This window comes from Botryllus schlosseri, chromosome 12 (assembly GCF_051294905.1).
Source record: "Botryllus schlosseri isolate E-star chromosome 12, Bs_hap1, whole genome shotgun sequence".
In the NCBI taxonomy this organism is placed as follows: domain Eukaryota; kingdom Metazoa; phylum Chordata; class Ascidiacea; order Stolidobranchia; family Styelidae; genus Botryllus; species Botryllus schlosseri.
Genome location: NC_137247.1, coordinates 8057010 through 8069144, shown reverse-complemented (window position 1 = coordinate 8069144; position 12135 = coordinate 8057010). Strand labels below are relative to the sequence as shown.

Below are 12135 nucleotides of genomic sequence, written 5' to 3'. Positions count from 1 at the left end.
CTGGTGTAAATGACCATAGTAGTCGACAAACAATATGAATGCCACGAAAAACTGTAGGCTTAGTGCAGGGACGGGCAACATACAGCCCACGGGCCGGATCCGGCCCACGACACGATTTTGAGCGGCCCGCAGAGAGTTTGCCGTCGCACATGAAAATGTGGCCCGCGGTCACAGTCTGCCGCAATCCCCACTACTTGCTTAACACGTCAAATGATAGTCACTATAGGTTATTCTTTAGCGTGAGTGTGGGAGTAGAGTGCGAGAGTAGAGCTTACGCGTATGTACGTCAACACAAAAAGAATTGCATTACCGGCAGTTACGCATATAATCAACCGTAATGAATTGATATCTTGGTAAAATTGGAAAAATCCCAAGCCGTCGTTCGTATATACATTACACCAGGGGCACGCACCATGCGGTCCCCGTCACAGACTGCCGCAATAGGCCTTTTGCAGGACTTCGATCACGTGACTAGATACGCATAGCAACCACAAATTGGTTAGCAAGCTACTTTCTCGCGCATCTGCTTCAGTGCTAAATATCGCATAGTGTACTGTTGATTTCTGGTTGTAAACGTTTCGGAAATTTGTTGTAGAAGTCATCAGAGATTCACCTATGCTAGATGTCAATCCTGTACAAAGCACATAGAATGATATCGTCAGAATTACGCAGAAATCCATCGGTAACGTAGTCGTATTACGGTACTCAACTCTGATCATATGTACTTAAATTTATGCATCTGAAGTAAAGCGATTGGTTTATATTCTGGTAAGAGTATTTGTTAGTTCAAGCAGTACTATTTGTCTGTTGTGGAGCCTAATTTTGGATGGAAGATATGACCGAAGCAGCCGGGACCCGCAAGGATCAGGATATCCTGTCTGCTGGTTTGGGTGCTGGCGTGCTGCTATAAAACATCACACCAGAAGTATCTTTCCGGAGAACCTGCCATCAAGACTGAGCAAAGCAGTGCACTTTATTGTTGCCTTATACCAGTGATTCCCAACCGCGGCCCCGAGGGCCGCATGCGGCCCCCAGCTAGCCTTCTTGCGGCCCCCACAAAGATATTGCGAAATCGATCTATGGAAAAAAAATATATATTTATAAAATACTCTTGCTTGGCTCTGAGTCTGGAGTTTTCAATTAGGATTGCAGACAAGTTATGAGTAGACTGCTAAGATTACGTCACTGCTGTTTCAATGCAATGTGCCCTAACTTTCACGTTAAACGGGCAGTACCTATAGATATAGGTATAGTTAGAGGAATTGACAGGACCGTAACTGCCGCACCCCAAGCCCCCAATTGGGGGAAGTGGACTCGAAGGGGCCCAAAATTATTTAGTGAATTAGCATAAACTATAGAGTATTTTATTAAATTTTATGCAACTTTTTCAGAGATTTTTCGCGCTGCGCGCGATTTCAAGGTTCCAAGTACCTTAATTATTGGGTACTCTTCGACCAAGATAAAATACGCAAGATTTATAGAAGTGGGCATATCGACGTTAGCCATTACCGCGCCACGCCTCACGAAGACATATAAAGTTTTAGGCCATGTAACTTGCGACTCCAAGATGTGTGCCAGAACGATCGGAAGCGAGAAATCCTCGGCCGAAAAGGAGTTCCCTTACACTGACCGAAAACTTCGTTATGTATATTCAAAATACATATAGGTGTAATTGACCATATGCGCCAAAACGACTGGCGCCGAATGTTCCTGTCTTGGCAATCTGAACGTCACGAGACAAATAGGCTACCATCCCGCAGGGAAGAATTGTATATGCCAGTGAAGAACTACCAATTTGAAATCGTGTGCATCTTTTCGTTTAGTACGTTTTGGCGATTCTATATTTTTTGATATAGCAGACTGGAGGTCACGAAATAACAAATAACATCATGTAACGAAGTCGTAGGCCTACCAACGGGTCAGCCCGTCCGAATATGTTTAATCATTATTTACGGGCCCTACAGTTTCTAAGACACCTCACTCAGCTATACAAGTAAATCTGATAACGTGTGCAGTGATGACAAGTAATGGATAGCAATAAATATGCAATTCCGATCTTATTGACCTATTTCATTTTGAATAATCGAAAATTTTCGCGCACCGCGCTGGCTCGACTAAACGGGGATCCTGATTTCGAGGCAGAAGCGAACAACGGCACGGGGTCGGTTTATCACCCTATGGGAGCTCAAGACCTAAGTGTTCTGGGGGAGGGGGGCTGACGAAGTGTTGTTTCGTTCCTGCCACCGGGTATACGCCCGAATATGTTTAGTTAATATTGACTGGTCCTACCTTTTCAAACACAACTCACTCGGCTCAACCGGTCAATCTGATTACGTGAGCAGAGCGAGGATGAAAATTGATACCAATATATATGTAATTCCCGATTATATTGACCGATTCAATCATGAATTATATAAATTTTTCGCGCTTCGCGTGATTTGTCGAGAGAAGCTGCCTATCACGGAAACAGCCATTTAGCCTGAGAGGGTCTGGGGGCTTCGAAGTTCGGTCTATTACCCTATGGGGGCCAAGAGAAACGTTTTTGGGGGGCTGACGAAGTGCTGTTACGGACCTGGGTATTGATAACTAATTTACGGATAGATGTGCAACATGTGACTCTCGATTGAATACGCCGAGATGCGTACTGCTTAGCCGGCAAAAAGCAGCATAATTGGTAGTCCTATAGCACGCGACACAAGCATCCGAATAATTTGATATGTCGGTGTTTATCTAAAGCAAGTGTCGCACTGATTCCGAAAATACGAATTGAAATCTCGCCAGGGCAATAAAACTACTCCGAAATAGCCAGCAAAGGCTGATTGTTCCGAACAACGCAAGCGCGGCAACACAATGGCCAATGGCGTCAAGCGAATGATCGGAACAGTGCAAATTTTCATATTTGGTGACTATTTTGGGTTCCTTTCATTGCCCTAGTATTCGTGCGGCCCCAACCGTACTCTGAAATTCTAAATTTGGCCCTGCCATCGATAAAGGTTGGGAACCACTGCCTTATACAATGCCGATTTTATTAGCACTACTTCGCAACTGCGATTGAAGTGGATTTGGCAAATCACACGCGATTTTGATAAATAGTTGATGTCACATATGTGCGCTATTTAGCGAACTAAGGGAAGTAACTATCAAATAACTCTTAGAGCAGCTCAAACGCAGTGGCAAGATCGGTCATCCTATACCCAGAGGTGTTCAACGTGGTCATTGTTGGGAACCGAGTAGAAGTAATGCCTTAATTTATACTCCAGTACAAGTAGCACTAATTACTTCCAGGACATGTCCAAAGTACTTCAAGTGGAAGTAGAAATGAATTTCTGAAAAGTAGTCAAGAAATTTGTTACATGAAGTAGATTTGGTTGAGGGTCACTTAGTTTTAGAAATTGATGCCATGTGACAACTGTCAACATCGCATGTTGCATCTTGTAGATCAACACAAAAGGGTGATGACACCACAAATAGGTGCAATTTTCAAAAATTAATTTAGTTACCGTGGTACTGGGGCTATTTTGCCCAGTTTTATGACAACCTCACGCTTGAAGGGGATGCAATCATGCTCTAAAGCTACTTTCTAGTTGACAAAATCCCAAACCTGACAAAAAAGTACTACCTAAAAAGTCTCAAGTAGAAGTGGAAGTAGCCTAACCTCATAATGACGCTAATACTCAGGTAAAATAGTACTTCGTTGCTGACCCCCTCTGTGTATTGGTTCAAACAACTCAGAAACATCCTCTAACGACGACTAACATTGTTTCTTTTGCATTGACTCCGTAATATTCTGAACTCATGATATTCTTTGATTCATTTAATTTACAAATAAACTTGCAAAGAAGTGCAATTTATTAATTTTTGTGCATTCGATACCCAGAGCATAAGAAATAGTTGAAGAAAAATGCATGTTAACCTGAACAAGTTCAATAACTGCCGAGACTCTTATGCCTATGTATTTTCCTCTACCTCCATAGCGACTTGTCTAGACATATTCATAGCATCCACGGAAGAGCGCTTGTCTTGCTGTACACATATGAAATATCATTTTCAAAGCAGACATCAACATCGGGAAAGAAGTTCAGGACAGTTAGTCAGAGATCAGATCATCTACTGACATATTCTGTTGCCATGAAACCACGCTGCCTTCTACCGCATGACTGAATTTTATGTGGTGATAATAATTGGCTCCAGGCTGAATTCTTGACGAGGGCATCATCAATTTCTTAGTTGCCTATGTTCGGCTCTCTTGGGATAATCCATCAGATCATTAATTCGTATACATGTGGTATAGCCATGTCTTGAAACTCAAGATATTTGCACTGTGCCAAAGAGTGAAGTAATCCAATCCAGGCAATAAATCAAGTAATCCAGGCCTCGGGACAGTTTGTTGCACCCTCAATAGGGCTCTTCAAAAATAACTTTTTTTCTCAAATCGTACAGGCTACTTGATAAAATTGTTAGGTTACCTAATTTAAGCCTACACACAAAATTTGGATCAATTCCAGCCAGTAACCGCTTTGCTACAGGAGAAGAAAGTTTATATTTATTATATAAAAATAAACAATAAAAAATTTGAAAATTTTCTGTTCACCCCATGAAAGTGTTAGGCTGTCTATAGAAACGATGCTCACCAAATTTGGTTCAATTCCAACCAGTGGAAGCGGAGATATTGCCATCGAAAAATTTAAATTTGAATAGAATAGTATTTACGGTGACCGATTCTTCGTTTATTTATTATAGTTGTGCTCACCGTAAATACTATTTTATTCGAATCCAAATTTTTCGACGGCAATAACTCCGCATCCACTGGTCGGAATTGAACCAAATTTGGTGGGGATCGTTTCTATAGACAGCCTAACACTTTCATAGGGTGAACAGAAAATTTTCAAATTTTTTATTATTTATTTTTATATAATAATTAGAAACTTTCTTCTCTTGTAGCAAAGCGGTTACTGGCTGGAATTGAACCAAATTTTGTGTGTAGGCTTAGATTAGGTAACCTAACAATTTAATCAAGTAGCCAGTACGAATTGAGAAAAAAAGTCATTTTTGAAGAGCCCTAACCCTCAATTGGAGCTGATGATCATTTTTCTTCAGGTGGTGGCACTTGGCAGCATGACAGAATGATCAATAACTTGTAATATAGGTGTAGAGGTCTAAATATTTTGAATTGTTTAACTGAGAAGCCATACAATAGCATAGGATGTTAAATATATATATGGTATGTAGCACATTGCATGAATTCATAACACATCAACGTACTGGCACTGGCAGTCATTGTCTCTAGGCTTAAAAATAGCAGTATCCTATATATATTGCAATCGATATCAATCATCAAAATGCTGCAATGATTACCAACTACCACTACAATACAACTACAGTATAGTATACTATCCACATCTAACTTAATGCCGCAATAAATATCACGCAGTCAATGTCCTGCAATGTCGAATTATGTGTCAAAAAATCATAGTTGACTACCAAATAACGGCTACAATGTCGATCATTTTGACGCAAGGAGTTTACATAGTTCATGAATCAAAGACATCCAACATATTTGAATCCTTGCACCATAGCAATTTACAACGTTTATAATAAAACGTTTAGAGCCCCAAAATGATAATATACTGTATCCGAAATACGGCTACGTTAACGACGGATTTCTGCGTAATTCTGACGATATCATTCTATGTGCTTTGTACAGGATTGATATCTAGCACAGGTAAATGTCTGATGACTTCTACAACAAATTTCCGAAACGTTTACAACCAGAAATCAACAGTACACTATGCGATATTTAGCACTGAAGCAGGTGCGCGAGAAAGTAGCTTGCTAACCAATTTGTGGTTGCTATGCGTATCTAGTCACGTGATCGAAGTCCTGCAAAAGGCCTATTCTCCACAACTTGATCACTACGTCAAATTATAGTGATTGTAGGTTATTCATCCTATTTTTCGGACCTAAATATTAGTGATATTTAGTTATTCTTTAGTTTTTTTTCTTTGTGTGCGACATGTAGCCAGAGTTCAAAGAAATTTTCGACAAATTTGATCGACCACAGATTCCTGATTGACTTCAACAGCTATTGAAATACATTACATTAATAAATTAATTTAACACTGTTCTGGTTTCTATTTTCAAATTTAAAATTTACATTAAATTCGATTGATTCTTCTGTAGGTGGATAAATACGCGTTTAAAGTATTGATTCAGGAATCCGGCCCGCCAAGTAGGCCTACTTCATTTCCCAATATCCTGCCCGCCGACTGGAAAAGTTGCCCGCCCCTGGCTTAGTGATAAACAGCAACAAAATGACTTTTCTTGAAAATAAGGCACTATTTATGTAGAAATCAGGTTGACTTCTATTATTTCAAAGCGAATTCTGCAACTGCATTTCTTGAAATACGTGGTTGTGTCTTGAAAATCCGCGCCTTCAATTTGATATGAATGAGAGCCGAAAATCCATTTCCACAAATATAGGTGGTGGCGAATAACGCGTAACGCTTCCGACGACACATTTGGGTATGATCGCAACAAATATATGGCACCATAATTGACAAACAATTTTTTAATGAGCATATAACGTCAAGCCTGTTCATTTCTATCTAGTTCTAGCAGCTTATCTAGAAGTTATTATGGAAAATGGCTGTGTAGGCTATATCACAGGAAAAAATGGATTTTTTTAAAACATTTCGAAAACACCGCGATTGACCTTTCACATCCGCTTTTTTAACAATCCTTAACAAAACATCTCTAAACACCAAAATGTTTGTATGAGTAGGCTATTGGCAATTTAACAATTATTATGAGTCTGTACAGTAGAATTTCATCTCAGATGGCCATTCTGTTGATGTGAGCTCTGGAGTTTTACTAGTAATGAAGCGAAACTGCCTCGCGATTTTTCGAATTCAATAAAATACAAAGTAGGTTATCAACTATTTTGAGGCTTCGCGGACCGCCAAGGGTCCGTGGACTCCCGGTTGAGAACCACTATTCCTAACTTCTCCGTATTTACACCATTCGTTACTATCTACATAAGCAGTCTGAGATTAAAATGTGGAGATCATCAAATTCCATTCAGATTACATCTTACAGTTACAGTCACCTTGTCTAAAGCACCCCAACGGTCGTCGAAGTATATTTTTGGGATGGAATTGGGGCTTGTCCATTTCGACCCCTGGCTACGTCAATGGCACTGCGGAACAGATAAAAAAAACTTTGGCCTGATGTAAAATGATCAATGTAACCGAAACACAATGAATATCAAAATAAACTTTTTGAAGCAGTCGAACTGGCGATTTCCAAGTACAAGAAGGAAGTAAGTACTCAAGTAACTATAGTTTGTTTCAAAAAGTTAAGAAACCGTGGCAGTAGTCTAAAAACAGAGCGACTTAAGAAGGTAGTGCAAGTAAGCAAAACCTACTTGAATACTCTAAAAAATTAAGAGTATACTTCGTTGCTGACTGTACCTCTGTACATCTTGATCGATGGACAGACGCGCATGTGTGCGTTCTATAATGATCTATAATCTATCATCTGTTCACTATAATGCAAGTGGCAATGTCCTGTCCTAGATCAAATCAGATTGGAGCTTTGTGATTTATATGGTTGGTTAATTTCCCCATGTATGTTTTAGGGTGGTCCTTACAAAAACTTTCTGGAAAGTTGTTGGTCTGACCGAGCCAAAATGTTCATTTTGATGAAAAAGCACCCTAGGTAAACTTTTATTGATATCCTTTAATGTTAAGATGTATCTCAATGAATCAGAAATTTAACCCATATGCAGTATAGGACACACATATCGTCATTTCAAAAGACTACTCTCTGAGCAACGCGTGAGTATTAGCTACTCAATCGCAGGGGGTGTCATGATGACCAATTTCAATTGCCGCACCGAAGTAATGCCAGCTGCTGGGTGTTAGGGAATGTTTTTTGCGGTGATCGACAAACACAGTTGTTACTTGTCCTTTGTGATCTGGCCAGGAAATCTGTCATCTAATGCAATGGAGCAAGTTGAGCTTGGTAGTAAGTGGCAACTGCCAATGCGCTTATAAAACTTATTGCGGCAACCAAACTAGGTTGCTCCTTCTTCTGAGCTACCTGATATTCACACTGAAACTAGCAAGTCTTTCAAAATAATTGGCGACTTCCTCGTTGTGAATTTAGTTAGCGTCTTCTACCGAAGGCTTTTCAAGTTAATAATTACCCCCTTCCGGCAGCGGCATCTTATAGTCATCTCAGAATTAATTAAATATTAGTTTGACCCACAGTTTCCCCTCATTGTCAACGGGGATGGCAACATAATACCAGATGTCATTGGAGTTGAGACAAGTGACAGACTTGCCTGTGATATTGGCAAATAATGGTCAATCGCCTCAGCTACTTGCAGTCCCATTCGGGTTATGAATAGCACAATCTGAGGCTATCTTTTCTATTCCAAACGGCGGAGATTTAGAGGAAAAGATCCCGGGGTGTTCTGAGATGCCGATGCCAGCAGTCGGCACGATGGAGCGTGCATTCTTTATAAGCAGATGCTTGGCCTGCATCAGTCTTTTCGGAGGCGATAGTGACTTCATCTATTACTGATGTTCTCTTGTTCAATTGATTCAAAAAAGATGACATCATATTTACCGGACTGTATTCCCTTTCGTCAACTGATCATTATTCATCTAATGCTGTGGCTGACATAAATATGAGATGGCGAACGTAATATAGAAATCTTTGAAAGTCACTCAGCCGAGAGATCCTTACATAGAACTACTGGAGCTGGCCATTACGTTCCTTGTAGATGTCTTCCTTGATACATCAAGTTTGAAACTCTCGGACCAAGCCCTAAATATGGCAAAAGTGATATAAACTTTTAAGGTCTTGGAGTTTCGTTCAAAGTTTAAATTACCATTTAGCTAGCATCAAGGATTGGGGTAACTCCACATATTCTTTACACGTGACCACCTTGAAGCATGAGCAACAGCCATAATTGCTGTGAATGCCATAAGAAATGTCCTTACGCTGCTGGAGAAACTGAAGAAGTATCATATATAAAGCTACACCGAAGAAGATCTTAGGGCAATTGTGGTTTCAATCTGAGGGGTTGATTGGATTGTCGTTGTTCGATAACAATCTGGATAACGACGTCAATGACAAGATAGTTGGGGCTATAAAAACACAGAAGGGGAAGAAGAATCATTAAAGTGGGTGATTACTAGCTTGACAGACTTTCAATCGAAAAAGACTACAGCATTTCTTTTGAATAACTTGCGTCTTTCAGATGGTTTTCTTGAATATGCAACATACGTATACATGGTTGTCACCAATGACCACACTGAACGTTCCACCTTAATGGTTGAGGATTTTTCTGACCATCTCACAGAGGAAGAGGAGCAACTACAGTTTGCATTTGGAGTTGTTTCTGACCTACGCAAAATCGTGAAAGCATCTGAAGAGGACGCGGAAAAGCGGTCAACTAAAAAAAAATTGCGCTCTGCGCGATTTACCTCCGATTCACGCGTGTTTCTCTATATATAGACCGAGCTTCATATTTTTTAATTCTCTCATCAACAGTCATAATCGTCCATGCCATCAAACAATCTGTTGGGGTTGCTAGCATCCCGGTTGGATTTTGTGAAATGGCGATAAGGAGGGGCGCGAAATTTTTCACTATCATAAAGGGGGCGTGTCTGAAAAAAGGTTGAGAACCACTGCTCTAGGCTTCTCAGACACGCGGATTGGATGGCGAATAGGAGAGCCTAGATAATCCTCCACTACTCACGTCGGGATTCTGGAGTCGACTTCGGCCGAATTCTGACTCGGACTCAAACCACAAGACGGGATTTCGTAAGTAATTGAGATTCATAAGGACAAGATGACACAGGATGTCATAACATGTTAAAATCGCTAGGACGACTAAGTCGTGACTGGACGCCAATCAATGTCCTAACATCACGTGTCGTCGAGTCAATTTTCATTTCATAGAATATTCCTCTTCGCGTCTGTCATCAATTCGAATCCTTTAGTTGGGGGGTCACCAACCGTTTTGCAACCAAGAGCTACTTCTTGCGTACTGATTGAAGTGACGGGCTACCATTTACTCTCGCCGTTTACCCGTACCAAACAGTAGTGAGGAAGATGTAGCAAATAAAACGTTTTAGGTCAGGGGTGGGCAATTATTTCCCTCCGCGGGCCAAATGAGAAGTATAAATAAGTTGGCGGGCCGAGTGAGAAATTTTGGCGACATTCTCCAGCGTGTTTTCATTTCATTTCTAAATTACATTGTTAATAAATGCTGCTAGGTGAATGTGTTGGTTAGGTAATGAGAAAGTGATGGTTTAAAAAAAATCTATTAGCGAGAAAATGTTAAACATGATACATTATTAACTCTCTTTAAACCCTATTGATATTCTTCTATTAAGACTCTGACACGGTGTTTCTCAAACCGTGTTAGGCACGCCTCCCTTTATGATAGTGTAACATTTCGCGCCTATAAGTGCAACCAGAATGCTAGCAATCCCAACGGATAGTTTGATGGCTGTTAATGAGAGAATTCTAAAATATTAAATTCGGACAAAACACGGAGCATGCAGTATAATCTGGGGTAGATCACGCGAAGCGCGAAAAAAGATTAAAACACCTGCGACTTTGCGCCCCTTTCAGGTGCTTTCACGGTTCCCAGTTCGAGAACTATTACAGTGAATGTACATGCAATAACCCTTTCAGGTGCTTTCACGGTTCCCAGTTCGAGAACTATTACAGTGAATGTACATGCAATAATAAAAAGCTCATTGTCTTGGTCGCTACCTTCCGAGCAGTGTGCACTGCAGCTTGAATAGCCTTGATGTTGAGCGACACTTGCAGTTTTTTTTTTAATTCGCCTTCTCTTGACCGAGTGTCTCGTGTTTTGTCATAAATCCCACCTCAACTAAAATCCCTAATCTCGGCGACATCCTCGGCAAAAACTGAAAGGGGGATTTACTCCTGACTCCAGTATACAAATATTTAGTGCTCTAAACCTTCTTTGAATTTCAGTTTAAGCCTTTTTTTGACATGCACTGCGCATTCATTCTTTCTGGGTGATAGGTAAGATGAGTCATATAGTAACCGCAAGCACTGATTGACTTGTTTTACGAATTAGAGATTTGGAAACGCATCACGTAAGAATTTTAAACACATACAGTATAATGTGTAATGTGACAATGGCAACAAAGAAGGTTTGAACTCAACTGTATGGAAAGAGTGATTTCTTGTGAATTTAATTGATACTCATACTTTGCCTGCCACATTGCCTTCATTTTTAATCTGGATTACGCATGCGGGGTACGTAGGGAACGTAATCGTGGAACGTGGCATATTATTAAACAAGCTTCAAAATAAACGAATTTCCGGCTCACTTGATACAGCCTATGGTTTTAGTAATTAAAAAAGCAAGTTTCATGTTTTAACTTCCAAAAAACCTTTCGCGGGCCGCACGGAAAAGCTTCGCGGGCCGCATTTGGCCCGCGGGCCGCACTTTGCCCAGGTCTGTTTTAGATGATCACAAAGCACCCAGCAACAAGCAGTCGGTCCGAAAATTCGTATCTGCATATGGAAAACTTGGAACAAACATGAGCATAAAATTTCACCTCCTGTTCAGTCACCTTTTTATACTTCCTGATGATCTTGTTGATTAGTAAGGGAAGAGGTTCCACCAAGACACCAAAACAACAAAAAAAAGATATTAGGGCAGACGAGATGAACATATTATGGAAGACCATTGCTGGAACCTTTCAAGAAACTGCACCAAATTGCTTACAGGTGAAAATCCTACAAAAACAATTGTGCTTTAAAATGAACAAATAGTATTATCTATATTCCAACTGATTATTTCAAATTTACAATAGGTGGTTGACGTAAAACTGATTGAATTAATGCCACTTTTTTCGAGTATCTAGGTAAATACTTGACTGGAGTTCGTTCATGCATATGATATCCGTGAAAGTCTATAACTATGATAAATCTAATAACCCCAAATATAGTGCTATTGCTCTATTTTGATTTGAAAGAGTCTTCTGAGTGTAAAAATAACAAGTAGATTGAATTCCTAAACTTGACTAAGACGATTTTCTATCTAGCCATTACTGCGCGAAAATGGGAGATTTTGGT

General features: G+C 40.2%; 1 protein-coding gene across 1 annotated transcript in view; it reads right to left on the bottom strand.

Moving 5' to 3' along the window:
- Positions 1–12135, bottom strand: part of LOC145452470 (uncharacterized) — a 99321-nt gene that overhangs the window by 16260 nt on the left and 70926 nt on the right. The window lies entirely within an intron of this gene.